We start from the raw sequence: 17,530 nt of genomic DNA, 5'->3' as shown, positions 1-17,530 counted from the left end.
TTTTAAACTCCAATTGAATTGTATGCGAAGGATATCGACTCACAGAGCACAAAAATGTATTTTTTATAAGTTTTGGACTTGTAGTTTTGTTTTTAGAGAATTTTGAATTTTGCAAGTTTCATGGTGTTTAGACGCTTGGTTAACGAGATATGACGATTTAAACATTTTTAAAAGTGATTTTCTGCAAACGTGAATTTTTCAACTCCAATTGAATTGTATGCGAAGGATATCGACTCACAGAGCACAAAAATGTATTTTTTATAAGTTTTGGACTTGTAGTTTTGTTTTTAGAGAATTTTTAATTTTGCAAGTTTGATGGTGTTTAGACGCTTGGTTAACGAGATATGACGATTTAAACATTTTTAAAAGTGATTTTCTCCAAACGTGAATTTTTCAACTCCAATTGAATTGTATGCGAAGGATATCGACTCACAGAGCACAAAAATGTATTTTCTATAAGTTTTGGACTTGTAGTTTTGTTTTTAGAGAATTTTGAATTTTGCAAGTTTGATGGTGTTTAGACGCTTGGTTAACGAGATATGACGATTTAAACATTTTTAAAAGTGATTTTCTGCAAACGTGAATTTTTCAACTCCAATTGAATTAAATGCGAAGGATATTGACTCACAGAGCACAAAAATGTATTTTTTATAAGTTTTGGACTTGTAGTTTTGTTTTTAGAGAATTTTGAATTTTGCAAGTTTCATGGTGTTTTGACGCTTGGTTAACGAGATATGACGATTTAAACATTTTTAAAAGTGATTTTCTCCAAACGTGAATTTTTCAACTCCAATTGAATTGTATGCGAAGGTTATCGACTCACAGAGCACAAAAATGTATTTTCTATAAGTTTTGGACTTGTAGTTTTGTTTTTAGAGAATTTTGAATTTTGCAAGTTTCATGGTGTTTAGACGCTTGGTTAAGGAGATATGACGATTTAAACATTTTAAAAAGTGATTTTCACCAATCGTGAATTTTTAAACTCCAATTGAATTGTATGCGAAGGATATCGACTCACAGAGCACAAAAATGTATTTTTTATAAGTTTTGGACTTGTAGTTTTGTTTTTAGAGAATTTTGAATTTTGCAAGTTTGATGGTGTTTAGACGCTTGGTTAAGGAGATATGACGATTTAAACATTTTAAAAAGTGATTTTCTGCAAACGTGAATTTTTCAACTCCAATTGAATTAAATGCGAAGGATATTGACTCACAGAGCACAAAAATGTATTTTTTATAAGTTTTGGACTTGTAGTTTTGTTTTTAGAGAATTTTGAATTTTGCAAGTTTCATGGTGTTTAGACGCTTGGTTAACGAGATATGACGATTTAAACATTTTTAAAAGTGATTTTCTCCAAACGTGAATTTTTCAACTCCAATTGAATTGTATGCGAAGGATATCGACTCACAGAGCACAAAAATGTATTTTTTATAAGTTTTGGACTTGTAGTTTTGTTTTTAGAGAATTTTGAATTTTGCAAGTTTCATGGTGTTTAGACGCTTGGTTAAGGAGATATGACGATTTAAACATTTTAAAAAGTGATTTTCACCAATCGTGAATTTTTCAACTCCAATTGAATTGTATGCGAAGGATATCGACTCACAGAGCACAAAAATGTATTTTCTATAAGATTTGGACTTGTAGTTTTGTTTTTAGAGAATTTTGAATTTTGCAAGTTTCATGGTGTTTAGACGCTTGGTTAACGAGATATGACGATTTAAACATTTTTAAAAGTGATTTTCTGCAAACGTGAATTTTTCAACCCCAATTGAATTGTATGCGAAGGATATCGACTCACAGAGCACAAAAATGTATTTTTTATAAGTTTTGGACTTGTAGTTTTGTTTTTAGAGAATTTTGAATTTTGCAAGTTTGATGGTGTTTAGACGCTTGGTTAACGAGATATGACGATTTAAACATTTTTAAAAGTGATTTTCTCCAAACGTGAATTTTTCAACTCCAATTGAATTGTATGCGAAGGATATCGACTCACAGAGCACAAAAATGTATTTTTTATAAGTTTTGGACTTGTAGTTTTGTTTTTAGAGAATTTTGAATTTTGCAAGTTTGATGGTGTTTAGACGCTTGGTTAACGAGATATGACGATTTAAACATTTTTAAAAGTGATTTTCTCCAAACGTGAATTTTTCAACTCCAATTGAATTGTATACGAAGGATATCGACTCACAGAGCACAAAAATGTATTTTTTATAAGTTTTGGACTTGTAGTTTTGTTTTTAGAGAATTTTGAATTTTGCAAGTTTCATGGTGTTTAGACGCTTGGTTAAGGAGATATGACGATTTAAACATTTTAAAAAGTGATTTTCACCAATCGTGAATTTTTCAACTCCAATTGAATTGTATGCGAAGGATATCGACTCACAGAGCACAAAAATGTATTTTCTATAAGATTTGGACTTGTAGTTTTGTTTTTAGAGAATTTTGAATTTTGCAAGTTTCATGGTGTTTAGACGCTTGGTTAACGAGATATGACGATTTAAACATTTTTAAAAGTGATTTTCTGCAAACGTGAATTTTTCAACTCTAATTGAATTGTATGCGAAGGATATCGACTCACAGAGCACAAAAATGTATTTTTTATAAGTTTTGGACTTGTAGTTTTGTTTTTAGAGAATTTTGAATTTTGCAAGTTTCATGGTGTTTAGACGCTTGGTTAACGAGATATGACGATTTAAACATTTTTAAAAGTGATTTTCTGCAAACGTGAATTTTTCAACTCCAATTGAATTGTATGCGAAGGATATTGACTCACAGAGCACAAAAATGTATTTTTTATAAGTTTTGGACTTGTAGTTTTGTTTTTAGAGAATTTTGAATTTTGCAAGTTTCATGGTGTTTAGACGCTTGGTTAACGAGATATGACGATTTAAACATTTTTAAAAGTGATTTTCTGCAAACGTGAATTTTTCAACTCCAATTGAATTGTATGCGAAGGATATCGACTCACAGAGCACAAAAATGTATTTTTTATAAGTTTTGGACTTGTAGTTTTGTTTTTAGAGAATTTTGAATTTTGCAAGTTTCATGGTGTTTAGACGCTTGGTTAACGAGATATGACGATTTAAACATTTTTAAAAGTGATTTTCTGCAAACGTGAATTTTTCAACTCCAATTGAATTGTATGCGAAGGATATCGACTCACAGAGCACAAAAATGTATTTTTTATAAGTTTTGGACTTGTAGTTTTGTTTTTAGAGAATTTTTAATTTTGCAAGTTTGATGGTGTTTAGACGCTTGGTTAACGAGATATGACGATTTAAACATTTTTAAAAGTGATTTTCTGCAAACGTGAATTTTTCAACTCCAATTGAATTGTATGCGAAGGATATTGACTCACAGAGCACAAAAATGTATTTTTTATAAGTTTTGGACTTGTAGTTTTGTTTTTAGAGAATTTTGAATTTTGCAAGTTTCATGGTGTTTAGACGCTTGGTTAACGAGATATGACGATTTAAAAATTTTTAAAAGTGATTTTCTGCAAACGTGAATTTTTCAACTCCAATTGAATTGTATGCGAAGGATATTGACTCACAGAGCACAAAAATGTATTTTTTATAAGTTTTGGACTTGTAGTTTTGTTTTTAGAGAATTTTGAATTTTGCAAGTTTCATGGTGTTTAGACGCTTGGTTAACGAGATATGACGATTTAAACATTTTTAAAAGTGATTTTCTCCAAACGTGAATTTTTCAACTCCAATTGAATTGTATGCGAAGGATATTGACTCACAGAGCACAAAAATGTATTTTTTATAAGTTTTGGACTTGTAGTTTTGTTTTTAGAGAATTTTGAATTTTGCAAGTTTCATGGTGTTTAGACGCTTGGTTAACGAGATATGACGATTTAAACATTTTTAAAAGTGATTTTCTGCAAACGTGAATTTTTCAACTCCAATTGAATATTATGCGAAGGATATCGACTCACAGAGCACAAAAATGTATTTTTTATAAGTTTTGGACTTGTAGTTTTGTTTTTAGAGAATTTTGAATTTTGCAAGTTTCATGGTGTTTAGACGCTTGGTTAACGAGATATGACGATTTAAACATTTTTAAAAGTGATTTTCTGCAAACGTGAATTTTTCAACTCCAATTGAATTGTATGCAAAGGATATCGACTCACAGAGCACAAAAATGTATTTTCTATAAGTTTTGGACTTGTAGTTTTGTTTTTAGAGAATTTTGAATTTTGCAAGTTTGATGGTGTTTAGACGCTTGGTTAACGAGATGTGACGATTTAAACATTTTTAAAAGTGATTTTCTGCAAACGTGAATTTTTCAACTCCAATTGAATTGTATGCGAAGGATATTGACTCACAGAGCACAAAAATGTATTTTTTATAAGTTTTGGACTTGTAGTTTTGTTTTTAGAGAATTTTGAATTTTGCAAGTTTCATGGTGTTTAGACGCTTGGTTAACGAGATATGACGATTTAAACATTTTTAAAAGTGATTTTCTGCAAACGTGAATTTTTCAACTCCAATTGAATTGTATGCGAAGGATATCGACTCACAGAGCACAAAAATGTATTTTTTATAAGTTTTGGACTTGTAGTTTTGTTTTTAGAGAATTTTGAATTTTGCAAGTTTGATGGTGTTTAGACGCTTGGTTAACGAGATATGACGATTTAAACATTTTTAAAAGTGATTTTCTCCAAACGTGAATTTTTCAACTCCAATTGAATTGTATGCGAAGGATATCGACTCACAGAGCACAAAAATGTATTTTTTATAAGTTTTGGACTTGTAGTTTTGTTTTTAAAGAATTTTGAATTTTGCAAGTTTGATGGTGTTAAGACGCTTGGTTAACGAGATATGACGATTTAAACATTTTTAAAAGTGATTTTCTCCAAACGTGAATTTTTCAACTCCAATTGAATTGTATGCGAAGGATATCGACTCACAGAGCACAAAAATGTATTTTCTATAAGTTTTGGACTTGTACTTTTGTTTTTAGAGAATTTTGAATTTTGCAAGTTTTGGGGTGTTTAGACGCTCGGTTAACGAGATATGACGATTTAAACATTTTTAAAAGTGATTTTCTCCAAACGTGAATTTTTCAACTCCAATTGAATTGTATGCGAAGGATATTGACTCACAGAGCACAAAAATGTATTTTTTATAAGTTTTGGACTTGTAGTTTTGTTTTTAGAGAATTTTGAATTTTGCAAGTTTGATGGTGTTTAGACGCTTGGTTAACGAGATATGACGATTTAAACATTTTTAAAAGTGATTTTCACCAATCGTGAATTTTTCAACTCCAATTGAATTGTATGCGAAGGATATCGACTCACAGAGCACAAAAATGTATTTTCTATAAGTTTTGGACTTGTAGTTTTGTTTTTAGAGAATTTTGAATTTTGCAAGTTTGATGGTGTTTAGACGCTTGGTTAACGAGATATGACGATTTAAACATTTTTAAAAGTGATTTTCTGCAAACATGAATTTTTCAACTCCAATTGAATTGTATGCGAAGGATATCGACTCACAGAGCACAAAAATGTATTTTTTATAAGTTTTGGACTTGTAGTTTTGTTTTTAGAGAATTTTGAATTTTGCAAGTTTCATGGTGTTTAGACGCTTGGTTAAGGAGATATGACGATTTAAACATTTTAAAAAGTGATTTTCACCAATCGTGAATTTTTCAACTCCATTTGAATTGTATGCGAAGGATATCGACTCACAGAGCACAAAAATGTATTTTCTATAAGATTTGGACTTGTAGTTTTGTTTTTAGAGAATTTTGAATTTTGCAAGTTTCATGGTGTTTAGACGCTTGGTTAACGAGATATGACGATTTAAACATTTTTAAAAGTGATTTTCTGCAAACGTGAATTTTTCAACTCCAATTGAATTGTATGCGAAGGATATTGACTCACAGAGCACAAAAATGTATTTTCTATAAGTTTTGGACTTGTAGTTTTGTTTTTAGAGAATTTTGAATTTTGCAAGTTTGATGGTGTTTAGACGCTCCGTTAACGAGATATGACGATTTAAACATTTTTAAAAGTGATTTTCTGCAAACGTGAATTTTTCAACTCCAATTGAATTGTATGCGAAGGATATTGACTCACAGAGCACAAAAATGTATTTTTTATAAGTTTTGGACTTGTAGTTTTGTTTTTAGAGAATTTTGAATTTGCAAGTTTCATGGTGTTTAGACGCTTGGTTAAGGAGATATGACGATTTAAACATTTTAAAAAGTGATTTTCACCAATCGTGAATTTTTCAACTCCAATTGAATTGTATGCGAAGGATATCGACTCACAGAGCACAAAAATGTATTTTCTATAAGATTTGGACTTGTAGTTTTGTTTTTAGAGAATTTTGAATTTTGCAAGTTTCATGGTGTTTAGACGCTCCGTTAACGAGATATGACGATTTAAACATTTTTAAAAGTGATTTTCTGCAAACGTGAATTTTTCAACTCCAATTGAATTGTATGCGAAGGATATTGACTCACAGAGCACAAAAATGTATTTTTTATAAGTTTTTGACTTGTAGTTTTGTTTTTAGAGAATTTGAATTTTGCAAGTTTCATGGTGTTTAGACGCTTGGTTAACGAGATATGACGATTTAAACATTTTAAAAGTGATTTTCTGCAAACATGAATTTTTCAACTCCAATTGAATTGTATGCGAAGGATATCGACTCACAGAGCACAAAAATGTATTTTTTATAAGTTTTGGACTTGTAGTTTTGTTTTTAGAGAATTTTGAATTTTGCAAGTTTCATGGTGTTTAGACGCTTGGTTAACGAGATATGACGATTTAAACATTTTTAAAAGTGATTTTCTGCAAACGTGAATTTTTCAACTCCAATTGAATGTATGCGAAGGATATTGACTCACAGAGCACAAAAATGTATTTTTTATAAGTTTTGGACTTGTAGTTTTGTTTTTAGAGAATTTTGAATTTTGCAAGTTTGATGGTGTTAAGACGCTTGGTTAACGAGATATGACGATTTAAACATTTTTAAAAGTGATTTTCTCCAAACGTGAATTTTTCAACTCCAATTGAATTGTATGCGAAGGATATTGACTCACAGAGCACAAAAATGTATTTTTTATAAGTTTTGGACTTGTAGTTTTGTTTTTAGAGAATTTTGAATTTTGCAAGTTTGATGGTGTTTAGACGCTTGGTTAACGAGATATGACGATTTAAACATTTTTAAAAGTGATTTTCTGCAAACGTGAATTTTTCAACTCCAATTGAATTGTATGCGAAGGATATTGACTCACAGAGCACAAAAATGTATTTTTTATAAGTTTTGGACTTGTAGTTTTGTTTTTAGAGAATTTTGAATTTTGCAAGTTTGATGGTGTTTAGACGCTTGGTTAACGAGATATGACGATTTAAACATTTTTAAAAGTGATTTTCACCAATCGTGAATTTTTCAACTCCAATTGAATTGTATGCGAAGGATATCGACTCACAGAGCACAAAAATGTATTTTCTATAAGTTTTGGACTTGTAGTTTTGTTTTTAGAGAATTTTGAATTTTGCAAGTTTGATGGTGTTTAGACGCTTGGTTAACGAGATATGACGATTTAAACATTTTTAAAAGTGATTTTCTGCAAACATGAATTTTTCAACTCCAATTGAATTGTATGCGAAGGATATCGACTCACAGAGCACAAAAATGTATTTTTTATAAGTTTTGGACTTGTAGTTTTGTTTTTAGAGAATTTTGAATTTTGCAAGTTTCATGGTGTTTAGACGCTTGGTTAAGGAGATATGACGATTTAAACATTTTAAAAAGTGATTTTCACCAATCGTGAATTTTTCAACTCCATTTGAATTGTATGCGAAGGATATCGACTCACAGAGCACAAAAATGTATTTTCTATAAGATTTGGACTTGTAGTTTTGTTTTTAGAGAATTTTGAATTTTGCAAGTTTCATGGTGTTTAGACGCTTGGTTAACGAGATATGACGATTTAAACATTTTTAAAAGTGATTTTCTGCAAACGTGAATTTTTCAACTCCAATTGAATTGTATGCGAAGGATATTGACTCACAGAGCACAAAAATGTATTTTTTATAAGTTTTGGACTTGTAGTTTTGTTTTTAGAGAATTTTGAATTTTGCAAGTTTCATGGTGTTTAGACGCTCCGTTAACGAGATATGACGATTTAAACATTTTTAAAAGTGATTTTCTGCAAACGTGAATTTTTCAACTCCAATTGAATTGTATGCGAAGGATATTGACTCACAGAGCACAAAAATGTATTTTTTATAAGTTTTGGACTTGTAGTTTTGTTTTTAGAGAATTTTGAATTTTGCAAGTTTCATGGTGTTTAGACGCTTGGTTAAGGAGATATGACGATTTAAACATTTTAAAAAGTGATTTTCACCAATCGTGAATTTTTCAACTCCAATTGAATTGTATGCGAAGGATATCGACTCACAGAGCACAAAAATGTATTTTCTATAAGATTTGGACTTGTAGTTTTGTTTTTAGAGAATTTTGAATTTTGCAAGTTTCATGGTGTTTAGACGCTCCGTTAACGAGATATGACGATTTAAACATTTTTAAAAGTGATTTTCTGCAAACGTGAATTTTTCAACTCCAATTGAATTGTATGCGAAGGATATTGACTCACAGAGCACAAAAATGTATTTTTTATAAGTTTTGGACTTGTAGTTTTGTTTTTAGAGAATTTTGAATTTTGCAAGTTTCATGGTGTTTAGACGCTTGGTTAACGAGATATGACGATTTAAACATTTTTAAAAGTGATTTTCTGCAAACATGAATTTTTCAACTCCAATTGAATTGTATGCGAAGGATATCGACTCACAGAGCACAAAAATGTATTTTTTATAAGTTTTGGACTTGTAGTTTTGTTTTTAGAGAATTTTGAATTTTGCAAGTTTCATGGTGTTTAGACGCTTGGTTAAGGAGATATGACGATTTAAACATTTTAAAAAGTGATTTTCACCAATCGTGAATTTTTAAACTCCAATTGAATTGTATGCGAAGGATATCGACTCACAGAGCACAAAAATGTATTTTTTATAAGTTTTGGACTTGTAGTTTTGTTTTTAGAGAATTTTGAATTTTGCAAGTTTCATGGTGTTTAGACGCTTGGTTAAGGAGATATGACGATTTAAACATTTTAAAAAGTGATTTTCACCAATCGTGAATTTTTCAACTCCAATTGAATTGTATGCGAAGGATATCGACTCACAGAGCACAAAAATGTATTTTCTATAAGATTTGGACTTGTAGTTTTGTTTTTAGAGAATTTTGAATTTTGCAAGTTTCATGGTGTTTAGACGCTCCGTTAACGAGATATGACGATTTAAACATTTTTAAAAGTGATTTTCTGCAAACGTGAATTTTTCAACTCCAATTGAATTGTATGCGAAGGATATTGACTCACAGAGCACAAAAATGTATTTTTTATAAGTTTTGGACTTGTAGTTTTGTTTTTAGAGAATTTTGAATTTTGCAAGTTTGATGGTGTTTAGACGCTTGGTTAACGAGATATGACGATTTAAACATTTTTAAAAGTGATTTTCTGCAAACGTGAATTTTTCAACTCCAATTGAATTGTATGCGAAGGATATCGACTCACAGAGCACAAAAATGTATTTTTTATAAGTTTTGGACTTGTAGTTTTGTTTTTAGAGAATTTTGAATTTTGCAAGTTTCATGGTGTTTAGACGCTTGGTTAACGAGATATGACGATTTAAACATTTTTAAAAGTGATTTTCTGCAAACGTGAATTGAATTGTATGTGAAGGATATCGACTCACAGAGCACAAAAATGTATTTTTTATAAGTTTTGGACTTGTAGTTTTGTTTTTAGAGAATTTTTAATTTTGCAAGTTTGATGGTGTTTAGACGCTTGGTTAACGAGATATGACGATTTAAACATTTTTAAAAGTGATTTTCTGCAAACGTGAATTTTTCAACTCCAATTAAATTGTATGCGAAGGATATTGACTCACAGAGCACAAAAATGTATTTTTTATAAGTTTTGGACTTGTAGTTTTGTTTTTAGAGAATTTTGAATTTTGCAAGTTTCATGGTGTTTAGACGCTTGGTTAAGGAGATATGACGATTTAAACATTTTAAAAAGTGATTTTCACCAATCGTGAATTTTTAAACTCCAATTGAATTGTATGCGAAGGATATCGACTCACAGAGCACAAAAATGTATTTTCTATAAGATTTGGACTTGTAGTTTTGTTTTTAGAGAATTTTGAATTTTGCAAGTTTCATGGTGTTTAGACGCTCCGTTAACGAGATATGACGATTTAAACATTTTTAAAAGTGATTTTCTGCAAACGTGAATTTTTCAACTCCAATTGAATTGTATGCGAAGGATATTGACTCACAGAGCACAAAAATGTATTTTTTATAAGTTTTGGACTTGTAGTTTTGTTTTTAGAGAATTTTGAATTTTGCAAGTTTGATGGTGTTTAGACGCTTGGTTAACGAGATATGACGATTTAAACATTTTTAAAAGTGATTTTCTGCAAACGTGAATTTTTCAACTCCAATTGAATTGTATGCGAAGGATATCGACTCACAGAGCACAAAAATGTATTTTTTATAAGTTTTGGACTTGTAGTTTTGTTTTTAGAGAATTTTGAATTTTGCAAGTTTCATGGTGTTTAGACGCTTGGTTAACGAGATATGACGATTTAAACATTTTTAAAAGTGATTTTCTGCAAACGTGAATTGAATTGTATGTGAAGGATATCGACTCACAGAGCACAAAAATGTATTTTTTATAAGTTTTGGACTTGTAGTTTTGTTTTTAGAGAATTTTTAATTTTGCAAGTTTGATGGTGTTTAGACGCTTGGTTAACGAGATATGACGATTTAAACATTTTTAAAAGTGATTTTCTGCAAACGTGAATTTTTCAACTCCAATTGAATTGTATGCGAAGGATATTGACTCACAGAGCACAAAAATGTATTTTTTATAAGTTTTGGACTTGTAGTTTTGTTTTTAGAGAATTTTGAATTTTGCAAGTTTCATGGTGTTTAGACGCTTGGTTAACGAGATATGACGATTTAAACATTTTTAAAAGTGATTTTCTGCAAACGTGAATTTTTCAACTCCAATTGAATTGTATGCGAAGGATATTGACTCACAGAGCACAAAAATGTATTTTTTATAAGTTTTGGACTTGTAGTTTTGTTTTTAGAGAATTTTGAATTTTGCAAGTTTCATGGTGTTTAGACGCTTGGTTAACGAGATATGACGATTTAAACATTTTTAAAAGTGATTTTCTGCAAACGTGAATTTTTCAACTCCAATTGAATTGTATGCGAAGGATATCGACTCACAGAGCACAAAAATGTATTTTTTATAAGTTTTGGACTTGTAGTTTTGTTTTTAGAGAATTTTGAATTTTGCAAGTTTGATGGTGTTTAGACGCTTGGTTAACGAGATATGACGATTTAAACATTTTTAAAAGTGATTTTCTCTAAACGTGAATTTTTCAACTCCAATTGAATTGTATGCGAAGGATATCGACTCACAGAGCACAAAAATGTATTTTCTATAAGTTTTGGACTTGTAGTTTTGTTTTTAGAGAATTTTGAATTTTGCAAGTTTGATGGTGTTTAGACGCTTGGTTAACGAGATATGACGATTTAAACATTTTTAAAAGTGATTTTCTCCAAACGTGAATTTTTCAACTCCAATTGAATTGTATGCGAAGGATATTGACTCACAGAGCACAAAAATGTATTTTTTATAAGTTTTGGACTTGTAGTTTTGTTTTTAGAGAATTTTGAATTTTGCAAGTTTGATGGTGTTTAGACGCTTGGTTAACGAGATATGACGATTTAAACATTTTTAAAAGTGATTTTCTGCAAACGTGAATTTTTCAACTCCAATTGAATTGTATGCGAAGGATATCGACTCACAGAGCACAAAAATGTATTTTTTATAAGTTTTGGACTTGTAGTTTTGTTTTTAGAGAATTTTGAATTTTGCAAGTTTCATGGTGTTTAGACGCTTGGTTAAGGAGATATGACGATTTAAACATTTTAAAAAGTGATTTTCACCAATCGTGAATTTTTAAACTCCAATTGAATTGTATGCGAAGGATATCGACTCACAGAGCACAAAAATGTATTTTCTATAAGATTTGGACTTGTAGTTTTGTTTTTAGAGAATTTTGAATTTTGCAAGTTTCATGGTGTTTAGACGCTCCGTTAACGAGATATGACGATTTAAACATTTTTAAAAGTGATTTTCTGCAAACGTGAATTTTTCAACTCCAATTGAATTGTATGCGAAGGATATTGACTCACAGAGCACAAAAATGTATTTTTTATAAGTTTTGGACTTGTAGTTTTGTTTTTAGAGAATTTTGAATTTTGCAAGTTTGATGGTGTTTAGACGCTTGGTTAACGAGATATGACGATTTAAACATTTTTAAAAGTGATTTTCTGCAAACGTGAATTTTTCAACTCCAATTGAATTGTATGCGAAGGATATCGACTCACAGAGCACAAAAATGTATTTTTTATAAGTTTTGGACTTGTAGTTTTGTTTTTAGAGAATTTTGAATTTTGCAAGTTTCATGGTGTTTAGACGCTTGGTTAACGAGATATGACGATTTAAACATTTTTAAAAGTGATTTTCTGCAAACGTGAATTGAATTGTATGTGAAGGATATCGACTCACAGAGCACAAAAATGTATTTTTTATAAGTTTTGGACTTGTAGTTTTGTTTTTAGAGAATTTTTAATTTTGCAAGTTTGATGGTGTTTAGACGCTTGGTTAACGAGATATGACGATTTAAACATTTTTAAAAGTGATTTTCTGCAAACGTGAATTTTTCAACTCCAATTGAATTGTATGCGAAGGATATTGACTCACAGAGCACAAAAATGTATTTTTTATAAGTTTTGGACTTGTAGTTTTGTTTTTAGAGAATTTTGAATTTTGCAAGTTTGATGGTGTTTAGACGCTTGGTTAACGAGATATGACGATTTAAACATTTTTAAAAGTGATTTTCTCCAAACGTGAATTTTTCAACTCCAATTGAATTGTATGCGAAGGATATTGACTCACAGAGCACAAAAATGTATTTTTTATAAGTTTTGGACTTGTAGTTTTGTTTTTAGAGAATTTTGAATTTTGCAAGTTTGATGGTGTTTAGACGCTTGGTTAACGAGATATGACGATTTAAACATTTTTAAAAGTGATTTTCTGCAAACGTGAATTTTTCAACTCCAATTGAATTGTATGCGAAGGATATCGACTCACAGAGCACAAAAATGTATTTTCTATAAGATTTGGACTTGTAGTTTTGTTTTTAGAGAATTTTGAATTTTGCAAGTTTCATGGTGTTTAGACGCTCCGTTAACGAGATATGACGATTTAAACATTTTTAAAAGTGATTTTCTGCAAACGTGAATTTTTCAACTCCAATTGAATTGTATGCGAAGGATATCGACTCACAGAGCACAAAAATGTATTTTCTATAAGATTTGGACTTGTAGTTTTGTTTTTAGAGAATTTTGAATTTTGCAAGTTTCATGGTGTTTAGACGCTTGGTTAACGAGATATGACGATTTAAACATTTTTAAAAGTGATTTTCTGCAAACGTGAATTTTTCAACTCCAATTGAATTGTATGCGAAGGATATCGACTCACAGAGCACAAAAATGTATTTTTTATAAGTTTTGGACTTGTAGTTTTGTTTTTAGAGAATTTTGAATTTTGCAAGTTTCATGGTGTTTAGACGCTTGGTTAACGAGATATGACGATTTAAACATTTTTAAAAGTGATTTTCTGCAAACGTGAATTGAATTGTATGTGAAGGATATCGACTCACAGAGCACAAAAATGTATTTTTTATAAGTTTTGGACTTGTAGTTTTGTTTTTAGAGAATTTTTAATTTTGCAAGTTTGATGGTGTTTAGACGCTTGGTTAACGAGATATGACGATTTAAACATTTTTAAAAGTGATTTTCTCCAAACGTGAATTTTTCAACTCCAATTGAATTGTATGCGAAGGATATCGACTCACAGAGCACAAAAATGTATTTTCTATAAGTTTTGGACTTGTAGTTTTGTTTTTAGAGAATTTTTAATTTTGCAAGTTTGATGGTGTTTAGACGCTTGGTTAACGAGATATGACGATTTAAACATTTTTAAAAGTGATTTTCTCCAAACGTGAATTTTTCAACTCCAATTGAATTGTATGCGAAGGATATCGACTCACAGAGCACAAAAATGTATTTTCTATAAGTTTTGGACTTGTAGTTTTGTTTTTAGAGAATTTTGAATTTTGCAAGTTTGATGGTGTTTAGACGCTTGGTTAACGAGATATGACGATTTAAACATTTTTAAAAGTGATTTTCTCCAAACGTGAATTTTTCAACTCCAATTGAATTGTATGCGAAGGATATTGACTCACAGAGCACAAAAATGTATTTTTTATAAGTTTTGGACTTGTAGTTTTGTTTTTAGAGAATTTTGAATTTTGCAAGTTTGATGGTGTTTAGACGCTTGGTTAACGAGATATGACGATTTAAACATTTTTAAAAGTGATTTTCTGCAAACGTGAATTTTTCAACTCCAATTGAATTGTATGCGAAGGATATCGACTCACAGAGCACAAAAATGTATTTTTTATAAGTTTTGGACTTGTAGTTTTGTTTTTAGAGAATTTTGAATTTTGCAAGTTTCATGGTGTTTAGACGCTTGGTTAAGGAGATATGACGATTTAAACATTTTAAAAAGTGATTTTCACCAATCGTGAATTTTTCAACTCCAATTGAATTGTATGCAAAGGATATCGACTCACAGAGCACAAAAATGTATTTTCTATAAGATTTGGACTTGTAGTTTTGTTTTTAGAGAATTTTGAATTTTGCAAGTTTCATGGTGTTTAGACGCTTGGTTAACGAGATATGACGATTTAAACATTTTTAAAAGTGATTTTCTGCAAACGTGAATTTTTCAACTCCAATTGAATTGTATGCGAAGGATATTGACTCACAGAGCACAAAAATGTATTTTTTATAAGTTTTGGACTTGTAGTTTTGTTTTTAGAGAATTTTGAATTTTGCAAGTTTCATGGTGTTTAGACGCTCCGTTAACGAGATATGACGATTTAAACATTTTTAAAAGTGATTTTCTGCAAACGTGAATTTTTCAACTCCAATTGAATTGTATGCGAAGGATATTGACTCACAGAGCACAAAAATGTATTTTTTATAAGTTTTGGACTTGTAGTTTTGTTTTTAGAGAATTTTGAATTTTGCAAGTTTCATGGTGTTTAGACGCTTGGTTAACGAGATATGACGATTTAAAAATTTTTAAAAGTGATTTTCTGCAAACGTGAATTTTTCAACTCCAATTGAATTGTATGCGAAGGATATTGACTCACAGAGCACAAAAATGTATTTTTTATAAGTTTTGGACTTGTAGTTTTGTTTTTAGAGAATTTTGAATTTTGCAAGTTTCATGGTGTTTAGACGCTTGGTTAAGGAGATATGACGATTTAAACATTTTAAAAAGTGATTTTCACCAATCGTGAATTTTTAAACTCCAATTGAATTGTATGCGAAGGATATCGACTCACAGAGCACAAAAATGTATTTTTTATAAGTTTTGGACTTGTAGTTTTGTTTTTAGAGAATTTTGAATTTTGCAAGTTTCATGGTGTTTAGACGCTTGGTTAAGGAGATATGACGATTTAAACATTTTAAAAAGTGATTTTCACCAATCGTGAATTTTTCAACTCCAATTGAATTGTATGCGAAGGATATCGACTCACAGAGCACAAAAATGTATTTTCTATAAGATTTGGACTTGTAGTTTTGTTTTTAGAGAATTTTGAATTTTGCAAGTTTCATGGTGTTTAGACGCTCCGTTAACGAGATATGACGATTTAAACATTTTTAAAAGTGATTTTCTGCAAACGTGAATTTTTCAACTCCAATTGAATTGTATGCGAAGGATATTGACTCACAGAGCACAAAAATGTATTTTTTATAAGTTTTGGACTTGTAGTTTTGTTTTTAGAGAATTTTGAATTTTGCAAGTTTCATGGTGTTTAGACGCTTGGTTAACGAGATATGACGATTTAAACATTTTTAAAAGTGATTTTCTGCAAACATGAATTTTTCAACTCCAATTGAATTGTATGCGAAGGATATCGACTCACAGAGCACAAAAATGTATTTTTTATAAGTTTTGGACGTGTAGTTTTGTTTTTAGAGAATTTTGAATTTTGCAAGTTTCATGGTGTTTAGACGCTTGGTTAAGGAGATATGACGATTTAAACATTTTAAAAAGTGATTTTCACCAATCGTGAATTTTTAAACTCCAATTGAATTGTATGCGAAGGATATCGACTCACAGAGCACAAAAATGTATTTTTTATAAGTTTTGGACTTGTAGTTTTGTTTTTAGAGAATTTTGAATTTTGCAAGTTTCATGGTGTTTAGACGCTTGGTTAACGAGATATGACGATTTAAACATTTTAAAAAGTGATTTTCACCAATCGTGAATTTTTCAACTCCAATTGAATTGTATGCGAAGGATATCGACTCACAGAGCACAAAAATGTATTTTCTATAAGATTTGGACTTGTAGTTTTGTTTTTAGAGAATTTTGAATTTTGCAAGTTTCATGGTGTTTAGACGCTCCGTTAACGAGATATGACGATTTAAACATTTTTAAAAGTGATTTTCTGCAAACGTGAATTTTTCAACTCCAATTGAATTGTATGCGAAGGATATTGACTCACAGAGCACAAAAATGTATTTTTTATAAGTTTTGGACTTGTAGTTTTGTTTTTAGAGAATTTTGAATTTTGCAAGTTTGATGGTGTTTAGACGCTTGGTTAACGAGATATGACGATTTAAACATTTTTAAAAGTGATTTTCTGCAAACGTGAATTTTTCAACTCCAATTGAATTGTATGCGAAGGATATCGACTCACAGAGCACAAAAATGTATTTTTTATAAGTTTTGGACTTGTAGTTTTGTTTTTAGAGAATTTTGAATTTTGCAAGTTTCATGGTGTTTTGACGCTTGGTTAACGAGATATGACGATTTAAACATTTTTAAAAGTGATTTTCTGCAAACGTGAATTGAATTGTATGTGAAGGATATCGACTCACAGAGCACAAAAATGTATTTTTTATAAGTTTTGGACTTGTAGTTTTGTTTTTAGAGAATTTTTAATTTTGCAAGTTTGATGGTGTTTAGACGCTTGGTTAACGAGATATGACGATTTAAACATTTTTAAAAGTGATTTTCTGCAAACGTGAATTTTTCAACTCCAATTAAATTGTATGCGAAGGATATTGACTCACAGAGCACAAAAATGTATTTTTTATAAGTTTTGGACTTGTAGTTTTGTTTTTAGAGAATTTTGAATTTTGCAAGTTTCATGGTGTTTAGACGCTTGGTTAAGGAGATATGACGATTTAAACATTTTAAAAAGTGATTTTCACCAATCGTGAATTTTTAAACTCCAATTGAATTGTATGCGAAGGATATCGACTCACAGAGCACAAAA

This window comes from Episyrphus balteatus, chromosome 3 (assembly GCF_945859705.1).
Source record: "Episyrphus balteatus chromosome 3, idEpiBalt1.1, whole genome shotgun sequence".
In the NCBI taxonomy this organism is placed as follows: domain Eukaryota; kingdom Metazoa; phylum Arthropoda; class Insecta; order Diptera; family Syrphidae; genus Episyrphus; species Episyrphus balteatus.
Note: the sequence above shows the minus strand (reverse complement) of the source record.